The sequence below is a fragment of the Corapipo altera genome, unplaced genomic scaffold (assembly GCF_003945725.1).
Source record: "Corapipo altera isolate COAL_440 unplaced genomic scaffold, ASM394572v1 45, whole genome shotgun sequence".
Lineage (NCBI taxonomy): Eukaryota > Metazoa > Chordata > Aves > Passeriformes > Pipridae > Corapipo > Corapipo altera.
Window position 1 is genome coordinate 1,433,137 of NW_020884877.1, and position 13,641 is coordinate 1,446,777.

At 43.2% G+C, this 13,641-nt stretch overlaps 1 protein-coding gene across 2 annotated transcripts in view; it reads right to left on the reverse strand.

Moving 5' to 3' along the window:
• ERBB4 (erb-b2 receptor tyrosine kinase 4) overlaps window positions 1-13,641 on the reverse strand; it is a 599,687-nt gene that overhangs the window by 510,055 nt on the left and 75,991 nt on the right. The gene's annotated exons all lie outside the window — the stretch shown is intronic.

The following is a 13,641-nucleotide window of genomic DNA, read 5'->3' on the forward strand; positions in this document are numbered from 1 at the left end:
TCCCCATCATTTAATAAAACAACACAGGATGGGTTTGATTAATAAATTACATCACAAAATTATGCACTATTTTTTCAGCACAGAAGGAAAAATAAGTATTACCTACAATTGTTGGGCAACCTCTCCTCTATTTGGAGGTTTTGACAAGTCAGGTGTCTGTACCCATCAGCAAAGACTCACTAACAAGCCAGGGATTTTCAGGGTTCCTTGTTGGCTGGCACAAGCCCAATCCCCACTTCCCCACAATTCAAGGAAGAACAGAAGATGGCTGGAAAGCATTGCTTTAATTATCACCATCAGTCTCCTAGACAAGGCAATTAAGAGCTTTAGCTGCTGTAAACACTCCCTTGATAGCAGACACGGAATCTGCTGAGAGAGGGTTTTGGGGTGGGGAATCTCAGGGGTGTACAGGTGAGTCTGGGGAACACACAGCTCCAAAACCAGCCTGAAAGGCAGCAAGTAGGCACATTAAAAACCCCAGCTGGCTTCGTCCTGTTGTGATGAAGGTCCACCACGGATGTGTTTGGAGCAGGTACCATCATTCATCTCTCCCTGAGATGAATCCTCCCCCAGTCGCTCATGGAGCAGAACCTCCTGAGCCACAGGTTGTTTCTCTGCATTTAATGACTCTCTATGGAATTTTCTTCTATGAATGTGTTCCTTGCTGTATTTCAAAATGTGTCATGGATTTGAATGGTGTTTAAATGACCTTGGGAACTTGGGCCTAAAGCTGTCACCACCATAAATAAGTGATTGATTCCAGCAATGAGTTGTGCCTACTCCTGTTAAAGATTAATTTGCTCCCTACCATTCACTGCAGATGGACAAGCCAGCATCCCTTGAAGAGGCAATTGGACTTAGTGCCTTCCCACATTTGGGGCCAATTCTCCAGTTTTGGCAAAAGCATCACAGCAGAATCCAACCCTGCTCCTCTCTCACAGCCCTTCACCCCGGTAAGCCACAGGGACATGACTTTCCCAGGGTGAGATGGGGAAAGGGGAAGGAGTCCCAACCCCTCTGTCTGCTGCAGGCGCTCCACTGAAAAGCCATTTCCTTGGAGATATTTGCATGGGTACATCCACACACCTCTACACATGGCTGATTCAAACCAACACTCCATTACAAGATCAGGAAAAACGTCTGAACACCACTTTGTATGTACCACTGAGTCCCACTTACATCCACTTCAGAACAACACAACCACCACAGCACAAAACTCACGAGCTGGTCATCAGGCTGAAGAAATCTGTCCCTACATCTCTATCCCTTTGCCCAGTCCCCTTCCTTTGCACCTTTTTTTGTAACTTCCTTGGTTAAAAAGTTAAGAGAAATATCCAAGCATCAACAGTAGGGATATTTTAGGCAGATATAAATGTATTTTTAATCACAGCCTACAGATTACCAGTTTCTATGTGCCAACCACAAAGCTGCTTTTTGCTGAGTGATTAAGGGCTTCAAAATATTGCCCGTTTACCAACAATACCACTGTGATTTTTATGCTGATGAATCCTGCACTGAAGCTGTGTGAGCATACGTGTACTTTTACCTTTCCTGCAGCACAGTGGCACGTGTCTGCCTGCCCATACAGAGCATGTTTCAGCAAAACAGCAATAACAGCTCAGAAGGTAACTCTGAGCCTTTTATTCTGAAGGCAAGCAGGTGAAGATGAATAATGATATCCAAAAAAGGGGGAGACACCAGTTCATGCTGCTGCCAAACTTCCCAGTGACCCATTTTTAATGACTTAGAGGATCACATACAGAGCTTGACTTTTAATATAGGAAATGCTTAAAACAGTTAAGCCATGCACAGAGACTCCAAAGCAAAGGATCCAGAGAAATCTCTTGGAGCATCTTGAAGGAGGGCTGAGAAACCAGCACCTGAGATGGAGCTGCCACATCCCCAGTGATCCCCCCAGGCCACGCCAGCACCGCTGCCTCTGCTCTCTTCCCACATACAGGGTGTTTTGCCCAAAATGCTGTTTGCCAGGTGTTTCCAACTGGACCTCCTGCTTTTATCTATTAAAAACATCAACATGCACTTCTGTCTCATGCCTCTTGACTCCTGCAGCCTCAGTCAGCAACTTCACAGGCTAGGACAGCCTGTTTTTGCGGGGGTAAACACTGCAGAGAAGAACTAAAAAAGCTGATGAACAAATACACATTCTCCTTCAATATTTCCATTTTATTTTCTTCCTATAAAAAGGGAGAAAATAAAAGAACCAACAAAACCAATTCCCCCCCCCCCAAGCTAGCTAAATCAGGTCCTGCAGCACTGGTTCATCACCCCAATTTATTACAGCAAAATATGCTGCAGTCATTTAACAGGGCCAGAAGCATTGTGTGGCTTCTCCCAGGATGGAAATGGGACCAAGACCACAAATGCAAGGCTGGGAGCAGACCACCAGTCAAGGAATGCAAGGAGAAGCCAGTTCAGCAACTACCAGCCTGATTTCACACCTACATAGCTTCAGAAAATGTAAATATGATGGTTAACTTCCCAACACACATTCCCTTACCTTCTCCACCCCATAGATCAGATGTAACACAAGACACACTGCAAGGGGCTCCCCAAGACCCATGAATCACCACAGCAGATTACAGGACCTATGACTAGGTGCTGTAGAGGAGGGAAATATTTTATCTGAATTTAAAAGGCACAGGTTTACCAAAGGGAGTTCACTCCAAAAATTAACAATGTTATTCTTCTACTCTTCTACCACCACCCTAAATTTAATAATCTTAAATTAGCTGGAAGAGCAAAAACATCCTCCAGGTGTACTGGGAAAAAACTGCCTGAGCCAGGCTATTTCCTCTACTTTCTGTAGTTGCTCTCACTTTGCTCAGTATGTGTCCAGTTGCTTTGGGGGTGTAGTTTCACAGGTACAGGTTGCTCCATAAAACCAGAATCCTGCTTAGAGCTCTGTCCTGGGCACCAGCACACTGCCAGGCACACAGCTTTGCCATAAGCCTCTGAGACAAGCCATTAGTCACCTCTGATCTAAGGCACCTTCCTTCCTCCACTTTCTCTGATACTTTGATGCTGCACCATCACACAAGAGTGTCTCAGTATTACATAGAACAGCATAAAAATTTACGAAAAAAACCCACCTTGATGTCAGAGAGACCTCCAGCTCAACAAGACTGGTTTAACATTTCTGTGCTTCTCTACCGCACTATATCACCTTTTTTTTGTTCTTTAAATGCACCCAAGATTTCATGCTCTGAGGAGCAGGACAAGGTGGAGAGTTTACCCCTTCTACAAGCACCTTGACAGGCCATGGCTGCTTGGGCGATTAGGGCTGACGGTGTTACCTGCAGGAATTATTTAAACCATTTTGTAAAGGGTAGGACAAAATTAAGATCAAACGTTCATATTCTTGGCACTTTCTTTTGTCTTTTTTTTTTAAAAGGTATTTTTGAGAAATTATTGCTGCAGTAAAGGAAAGGACAAATACATGTCAGTAATAGAAAACAAATTTATATTCCTGCTGTGACAAATGGGCCGTGCCATGGTGTGTCCCTGGTCAGAGGGGACGCCCCAGCCCGGCCTCGCTTAATGGCAGCTTCTCATCCTCTCCTGCCAGGACAAGTTTCCATCTGGAGATTTGATATTTGCCTTCATGGCTGGTTCTTAATCAAATAGGGTACTTTTAGAATGAAATTACCGCGGCTGTATTACAGATATAACACATCTCACTTCAAGGGCATAAGCCAACCGTTAAATGGTGGACATTAGAAAGAAACTTTTCCTTGTGAGCAAGTTATTATGTCCCAGTGGTGCCACTCACATTTCTGCTTGGAGAACAATACTTTTGTACCGCACTGTCCACCTCCCTGTATCCTACCTGGCACGTGGGACTTGCTCTTTCTTCCTGCAGAGGAGGTGCCTGCAAGCTGCAAGCCCCTCCTGCAATGCATTTCCCCTCACAGAAAAGCAAGTGGGGGTCACAACAAGGACCACGGTAGAAGACAGGACTACTTATATTTAGCAGCTCAGACCCACTTCCCAAAGAGGCTGTGGTTCTCCAACCCCAGCCGTGTAACCCCAAGAGCTTCTCACCACTGCCTTCAGCCCCACCAGAATGAACCTCCACGTTCATTTCTGGACCTCAGAGGAACCTGATTTCAATTCTAGGGGACCTGTTTGAGAGGGCTCCTCTCTCCAGAGAACACTACTGCAGCCACGTGTCACTGCTCTTTGTTACAGCCAATTCTAGGATCATGAGACCACCCAAAACTTGCCCCAGCTGCTGCCCAGCGGCCTATATGCCCACCATGGGTCAGATCTGCTGCACAGTACCCAGAACTGCTGTGTCTGGGGAATATTTACCAAGACCAGAGCAAGGAAGAGAGAACCCTTCCACAGCATTAACTTCGTTCCAAATTCCTTGAATCTCCATGCTCCAGATGAATATGGTCCTGTTGAGTGCACAAGGTAAAGCAAGTGGTTCAGCTGAGGAGGCAGGGACTGAGCTATACAAGATCAAGTTATGAGCCATCATTTTTAGTGGCATTTCTGTGTAGTTACTTTCAAATTATCCATTATTCCAAGTTTTCTTTTCCTCCCAGCTTGAACATAATTCAAAAATAACTTGGTTACACACGGTTCCCATCAGTGGCAACAGTACTGAAGAAAAAAAATGTTTTCCTTGTTACTGTCTAGTGCTCAATTTTCTGATTTAATTTTTTCATGCATTTAATACAGCTTGTTAAGTGGCAATATAATCAAGAATGGCAAGTATGAAGATCAGTTTTACAGCGATTAAATCATCTCTAAAGAAAGCAGCAGTAAAAAGAGCTGGAAAGAAAATATGATCTTGCTGGAATTCCATTTGTTTTAAAAAGGATGGACCTGTTAGAAAGGGCACTGATGAAGTCAGCTGAAGCACTGCATAAAATAATTGAGTTGGGGGGGAAGGGACTGGTTAATTATTATGCTATAAATATTATTACTGCAAACCTAAGTATTTGCAGAGATTATGGCTGGATGTTTACTTTTCAAGTGATGAAGATGAATCTGCAGGATTTCCATCTGGAACAACAGGTGTATATAATAAATACATATATATATATATGTGTGCGTGTGTGCATGCAATATCCCAGGACACAGAGCACTACTCATACTATGGGGGCTTCTTTTCCAACACTTTTCCCTGCTAAAAGGAGCTGCTGGGTGAGGACATAGGTATTTCTTCTTCCTGCTGAAGTTTCTGGAGATCCATGAATGCAGAACCACACCCGAGCACCTGCAGGACTAGTGATACTCTTTTCTCCACCAATGTTATCTTTTTTAATTAAGAACAGTTGGAATATGCCTACATTATGGATGTGAGCACAAGGAATAATTGCATTATTTCTCTGAAGGTATTCCTTTCTAAAGGTTTTAAAAGCAGACATCCTGAAGTCAGGCAAGTAAATGTTTAATATGTATAGAGTTCTTAAATATTGCAAAATTCAGATTCTTAGAGCCCATCTCTTGGAGTACCTTTCACTTTTCCCAGTATTTAACTGTATTGTTTCATTTTGTTTTTTTTTTATAAAAGCCTACACGCCGTTGCTAGGCAGCACTACAAATAAGTTCAGAAGTTAATCTGCATCGTGTTCCCCTTGAAATGGCCCAAAATCCAGTGCAGCAGGCCAGCAATCAAAGTCACGTAGCTGATTCCATCATTTAAAGGACTGAAATCAACTGCCCGTGGTTTTGGGGTAGGTGGTACTTCTCAGGCAAGCCAAAGCTTTGGGATTCTCCTCTGTTACGTTAGATTATACCACAGCAATCAGGTCTTCATAACTCTTAAATATTCATGTTAATGTCAAGCACAGAAAGCCAGCAACAGCCAAGCTGGCCAATACAGAGAGCATCTGTTCAGCAACAGATGTGTTAGGAAACTGTTTTGACTGGGTAGATTCTATGTGTACTCTCATTTATACACACATTTAAGCACACAGACACTAAATCGCTACATTAATTTTAGGGATGTTAAAAAAAAGGAAACAGAAAAGGATGCAGACTTTGAAAATCATAGATGACACAGAAAAGGCTTACCAGGGAGGGGTGTCATCCTTCCCCAAGTTTTGCATGGAACTGCCAGGTCTACAATCCCTTATCTAATGGTGCAGCATTTTGCAAGGGAAGAACAAATGCTGGGAAGCAGGGAGAAGGGAAAAGCTGTCCTGGTACAAACCCAGAGCAAACTGAGAGCAAGAAAAAACATTTAAAATAAAGGAGAATAGCTGGAGGATTAGGGAAACCCTGAGAGGTTTGCCACAGCTTCCTTTTCTCTAGGATTCCAGATATTTGCCAGATAACATGTGCCATCTTTTCATATTACAGCATCACTTGCACTGCATGGTCTCCTACCTTGGTTTTCTGTAATGCAACACCTTTCCCAAGCGGAGTGGTTCCCAAAGGAACTCCACGAGATTCACAACATAGAAGGTAATAAGAGAGGTCAATGTGCTGGGTGGGACTGCTCAGATGTGGTGAGATGCTCACCTGCTGGGGACAGCCAGAGGTTTGCTGTTTCCATTAAACACATGGAAAATGGTAACAATGATAGCAAAACAGTCACTTCCTTAGTAAAATATAAATACACATATGTATGTGTGTGTGTGCGTGTTCATACGTAGTCTGGGGTAGCCCACATGCCAGTAACTCCCTGTTCAGAGGTGTAGGGACCATGTTGGCCCTTGGCATCCCTCTGCAGGGACTAAGCAGGGATGCTCCCAGGCTGGGGGGTAACCAGCTTGTGGCTTGAAACTGCCTTTGACAAGTTGTCATTTGCATACTATTCCTACTTTCCATCTGTCTCAATCATTAGCTTCAAAAACACTAAACGGATGATAGGAAAAGGGCTTATAAGGAAAATAAACACATCTTTGTTTGCTCTGAAAATGGAAACTACAGGATTAAAGGTATCTGCGTGAAAATAATATTACAGATGAGCTGGAAGATGTTTTGTTTTTTAAATCCAAAGAGGGAAGACCCAAAGGTATGCATTGTGCTGGGTTAATCTACCAGCTATTTGAATATCTTAATCCTTTACTTTGTCCAATGCTTTCTTTCATTTTCCTACACTGGTTACTTACTGCCTCTTCTTAGGCAGAAATCTTGACCTATAGCACAGATCTCCTTTCCCACTGACAGAAATATTTACCTTGCAACTTCATGCTGCTCCTGGTTAGCTGCAAAGATATTTCTGGGCCTAAAATCTGAATAATTGCACAAGACGAAAGTGAATGAGCAAAGACTGCCTTGAATTACATGGACCGGCTCATCCTCAGACATACTGAAATCCAGCAGCAACTGGGAGCCTTAGGCAAAATTACTTGAGTCCCCATCACAATTTGACCAGCATAATGTTGTCTTCAATGTCATTAAGTCCTGCTACCCATCCAGGGAAAGCAGAGAGTCACAGGTTCAAAGGTACTACGCTGTGAAGTTGTTATTCCAATTTGGTGACTGCTGCCTTATTTTCGCCACCTTGTTATTTTGGTTATTCCCCCTTCAGTCATGTCACAGTGAGATGCTAACAGGCTGCCAAATAAACTCTTTGGAGAACATAAGGATGTTACATGCTTTGTGATTCCTAAAGAGAACATCCAGTACTGCATTAAGGATTTTACATAGTTCCATTTAACTCTTGTGTACTGACGTTAGGCTCCCACAAATGGTGACTCCACACAAAGCTGTGCCCTCTGCTTGCTTTCTGCACCCTCCACTCAACCTCCACTGCTCCTTCCCTGCCCAGGGCAGCCATGGGAGCACGGATGTGAAGGGCAACTCAGGATGTCTGTGGTTAACAGGCCAAGGGTTGCAGGGCTCGCCCTGCATGTCCCTGCCAGCCATCGCCTGAAATTTCCAGAGTCTTTGCCTCAACAGCAGCACGTTGCTTTGGGAGCCACACGTGTCAAAGCCACAAAAAAAAAAAAAGCCCTTCCCTGAACTCAGAAACAGCACTTTCAAACTGGTAAAACTATTTTCTAGTAAACCACATTTGTCCAAAACTGCAGGGTATTTAAGAGAAAATTACATTAATTCATGCAAAAGTCAACGATATCATTGAAATATATTCATTTGTACCGCAAGTCAACATTCAAGGTGGTAACAGAAACCAACATGGATTGAATGGGAAACATCTGGCAGGAAAATCCAAAGAGAGAGGCTCAGAAAATGAAACCACTTGCCCAATTCTGCTGCTGCGGTGAAGGCACACACCATCACCACCCAGACACACTCCTGTGCACGGGCTGTCCACCCCAAAACAAGTCCTCTGAGAGAGCTTCTGACACTGAAATACATCCTGGTGCCCTGGATAAAAGCATTTGGACAACACTCTAAGGCACATGGTGTGATTCTTGGGGTGTCCTGTGCAGGGCCAAGAGTTGGACTCAATGCTCCTGACGGGTCCCTTCCGATTCAGCATATTCTATGATTCTATATTCTATGATTCTTGCCACAGACAACTAAAAGTTCACTCTTACCAATTACTCATTTGAAGTAGAGAAACAGAACAAGTCACCATTTATGTGTGTTTCTGCTGTGAAAACAACAATTCCTTCAGTCGATAATCAAAAGCTGCGTGGAACCATAAAATGTTTTTTGCCCTAAACAGGTTATCTCCTTCTGCACCACTGGGTCTAAAGCTGAGAGCACACCTTGCATGATAAGCATGGGGTACCAGCTTAAAACCTGGAAGAGGGAAATCCCTACACTGCTTCAGGAAAAAATGCCTTTCTCACTGTATCACTGCATCTGTGAGGCACAGTGTCAGAGCAGGAACAAACCCCATATATCCTGTGATGATGGGGGGGGATGTAATGAAAACGACTCTTTATTCTGTAAAGAAAAAAAATCATTTAAACGATAGCAAAGTCTCATAATAGCTGCCATAACGGAGAAGAAAGACAGCAACAAGTTACATTAGTGTTCCAGATGGTTTTTAAATTTTTTTTCTTAAGAATCACCCTCCAAGGACCTCAGCTAACCAAATAAATAGCACTAGACAGAACAGGGGCATAGAAAAGTCCTCAAACCTGGCCACAACAAAGGCAGATTGCTACTACATTCATATATTTTTATTAAAAAAGGTTGCTGGAAAGAGAAGTCCTGATGCCTTTTGTTGAACAAAAGCCAGTTTGTCATTAGTACACTGCAGACAAGGTTGAAGCACACTTTGGCCATTTGAAATTCTGGACTATGAAGTATTTTATTACCAAGGTTAGTGAAAGCTTAGGTAAATCAATATTCTCTGTGCATCCACTGCACAGTTCAAAGCTGCCTGTCTGCTGATTTCATGGCTGCACACATGTCTGTCAAGAACCCTAAAAACTGTACAGAGAAGATGTATGCATGTAGAAAATAACATAAAAAAATTAAGTCTGCATCAGTTTATCTTTTCTCTCCCCACTCCTTATTTCTTCATTTTCTTCACTGTCCTGAACATCCCTGCAGCACTCTCATCATGTACCTAACAGTTTGCTTCCCTATGACACAGAATATTGAGCATTTCTCACTAATTCCAGGCAGAAAAATCCATTTACTCCGTAACACAAATTGCCCAAAATTCACCAAGAGTCCTGCAAAGTCCCGTACAGAGCTGCTCTGGCATTAACAGCAGAGAAAAGGTCTTTATTGGCAGATTCCTTTGAAGCATCAATATCTATTACACCTGTTACAGGACCTTGATCCAGAGCATCCCCTCAAAGTTCTCTGGCTGTAGACTTCTAAGTTACCTCCCCCAGATTAAAAGCTGTTGAGGTGTAGGTTTCATACAGGCATGGAAATTTAGGGCCAAGAATGACAGTACCCAACACAAACAACATAAAAAATGTGAACTTTTGGGACTCCCAGCTATCTGAGAACAGAAAGCAAATCTTGCGGACAAGACAAGATGGTAAGATTAGAACACTTGCAGCAGTAACAAAATGGGCAATTAGATGAGCTTTAATCCCTCCAAGATGATTTAGCAGGATCTGCAGAAATGTAACACTGGAATTCAGCTAAGCAACAATGCCAGCAAAACTTGGTTTTGATTAATTATGGGAATGAGTTAATCAATCTGATGTTATTCATGAGGAAAAAATGGACATGGAAACACAGGTGTACTCCGATCTGGAGCATTACCAGGACACTTCCACTCCAGAGCAGGCTCTTACATCACAGTATTTCATGTGATGTCAGTGGTAGCCCAACATTCCTTAAAAAGATCTTCCTTTTCCTGCTCCTGAAGTAGATAGCAAAACTCTCGACAACTTGCACATCTTGAAAATCACGTCAGTTATGAACTTGTATAACAGAAAAATATCACTATTTGGAGTTTCTGAGCTTACTGTTTCCTCAGGCAAAGTCTGAAACTCAGACTCATCCTTTCACTCAAGCTGGACTTAATTGTACTAAAAAGACAAAGTAGAAAACATGCAGTTTTACTTCACTCTCCTTAGCAAAGCACAGGAACTAATGATTGTGCTTACAAAACACTAAAAAAAAAAAGCTGAATTGTTTAGATAAACACAAAGACCTAACTATGGAGAGTTTAGAAAGAACACGATCAGCAGTTCATCATCTCAGACTGTTTGGAAAGCCCAGTACTGATCACTAGGGTATTACAGCAGAGACTGGAGTTAGCAGTACAGGATTTCTGTCTTCAGCTAGTTTTTAATTGCAAAAACAGACACCGTAAACATTTCACTACCTGAGCAGGCCCTTGGTGAGCTACACTAGAGCTCACGACGACGTGTGTTTGCTTATTAACACCACCAATGCATAGTCTGGGACCAGCCCGAGGGTCCCCACTGCACGGCTCAGCCAACAACCCTGAAGCCATCAATCAGGTACAACAGGGCATAAAAAACCAGACTTGTTTTTATTAGTAAACCTCCTGCACAACAGCATAACAATAATGTTCGCGTTATGGTTTCTGAGGAGTCCTGGACAAATCCCTGGGTCTGCCTTCATCTCAGTTACCCAGTGATCAGCAGCACCCTGAGCAAAGCCCATGTTGACCCCACTCTGGTCCAGGGATGGAGCAGATCACGTCCACGGTCCCCCCCAAGCTAAGCTGGCCATCTCGTGCAAGACTACAGGGGAGGAAGGGGGAAGGTGAGGAAGAAGACACAGCTCATCTGGCTGTGACTCAAATACTCAGGCTACTCTCCACATCACACAGCGCTTGTGCTAACTGCAGCCTCAATCAAGTGCTGTTTTGACAGCTGAAAATGAGGGAGACCATTCACACTGTGGAATTCAAGCTGTACCCACTGACTCAGAAACTACCTCATTCACACTCTGCATCTGCCAGTCTTAGCAGTCTGCCTACGCTTTAGGAATAAAAGGGAAAATTAAGGTAGTGTGACATGATAGGATATTTTTGAATATTAAATTTATGACACATTTTTGCTTCATTTATAATTCATCACAAATTGCAATGCAAATATTTGGCTAAAGTGCCATGATGTTGGCAAAGACAACTTTTTTTTTTTTTTTTTGTTCTTCTTTAAACAGAGACCAGAAATAAGGCATCCCACTTAGTCTGGGAGTGAGTCCCTGTCAGGCAGACACAAAGGACAGCCAAATCCTGTGGACTTGGAGTAAGAACAAGTAGGCAAGGAACTCTCCCAAGTAAGGAGAATTCCTTCAGTAAATAAATGTAACTGCTGCATGTCATTACAAATAGGCAAATGCCTTCACACATCCATGCATACCATTAGAACAGAAGAATTAATTCATTGAAACAGTCTACAAAATTGCTATATTGTTAAGCAAGATAAAAAAATACAATCACGTCCAAATGTAGATTTTTACTTTATTTTAATTTTTAATTTATTTTTTCCCTGCAATTTAAATCAAGTCAGCTATCCAGACATCTAGACAGTCGTTTTACCAGTAAGCTAGGCTTGAAGGAAGCAAGAAAGCTTGTCTGGAGTGTTGATGAAAGCCATTTTCCAGACTACAGAGGCTCAAAGGTGGGCCGAGAGAGCTTGCTTTCTGTCTTGAGAGATGAGCACCTGCCAGCAAAATTTGTGACACCACTATCTACAGCCTACAGAGACCTCCAGGGACACCAACTACCGCGCTGAAACAGAACTACTTACGATCCCTTGTCCCCTGAGGAACAGTATCCTTTGCTTTTTAAGCTCCTGTAAGTTAGATTTTGTTTAATTATAATGATTATCACTCTCAGAGTCAGAGCTTTGGCTCTGTTGAGGTGATGCAAAGAAAGAACAGCCACAACTTAAAAAACAGGTAACACCTACAAAGGTCTGTCTTAGAGGTCTAGTGGTTTACTAGCAGGTCCAATTGCACTAGGTGGAAAAATACAAGGAATAAAGCACAAGGCAAACACATATAATTTTTTTCTTATCAAAACCACAAAAATCTATACACACCACACTTATCTTGAAGCAGTTGTCACAGCTTGAACGTCTAGGGATGAGATGGAGAAGATATTTAGGGACACATGTATGATTAAGCATTTGAAGAAATTACTAGGAGATCACTAGACATCACTCACTCACGCTAAATTCTTATTTATAAGTGTCTGAGGGGAAACGTCCCTCCATCAGTAGGCTAAAGCAGATTCAGACAGCTTTAGCAAGAGACAGCCACAGCTGGAAGATTTCACTTGCATGTGCTCAGACTGCAAGGACAAATTTATGGCCAGCACAGAAGAGCAGAGAGCTGAAACCATCTGGGCTGAATGTGACCACAGGAACTGCTGCTCAAATCGCTTGTTGACGTCAGTGGGGCTTTGCCACTGAAACTTTGCTGATGGGAGAAGGCTTCTGCAGCCGGGGGGAAATAGCAGCAGAAGAGAGCAGAGGGGACCCCTGACTGATTTTCAAAGCCAGGTACTCCAGGTCCCTCTGACAGGCATTGCCCAGAGGAATTCACACCAACTGTAACTGCTGTGGAAGAAAGAAGAAACCATCCCAATTTTGCTTCAGATTGTAAAATCACCAGGTTCTTTACCATGCATTCTTAAATAAACAAATAACACCCTAGTCTCTTACTTCAACAAAATCAGTTTCAGATGCTGATGAACTACTTCTATTGAAAACTAAGCAGAAGAGATGAATGCTCCACTGATCTGTTTGCAAAAAGCTCCCACAAATTTAATGGGGCCAGGATTTCCCTTCCTGTATTTCCAATATTACCATATTACTGTGGTGTGCAGAATGGATTACACCAGTCTTGCTCATTTGGGCAAGTTCTGAATAGCAGCAAGGCTAGCCAAGGAGCTAGTGCCTTTTATTCCTCCACTGTCCCTTCCTTAGTATGCGACCGAGCACACGTGGCAGAAAGCATCGGCCTTTTCTTCACGCTTCCGCAGTGGGTACTGCTGTTGTGGCAACCTCGGCAGCCTTCCTCCCAAAGTGAAGGCTGCCTTCATTCAGAGGGGCTCACAGGTGTCCTCCCTGCCCGCCAGCAAGGGCAGCAGCTGTACTGACATCAGCCAAAAACCCACGCTCCTGAATTAGGCGTCCTCGTCCACGTGGGGGCTGCTCAGCACAGCCAGAATCCAACACCTCATCAAACCCCAAAACTGCATCCAGCACTCAGGGAAGATCAGGAGAGGCCTGGCAGCAGCTGGATGCTCACAGAGGACAATAATCTGTGTATGCACGTGCATCTGCTGCC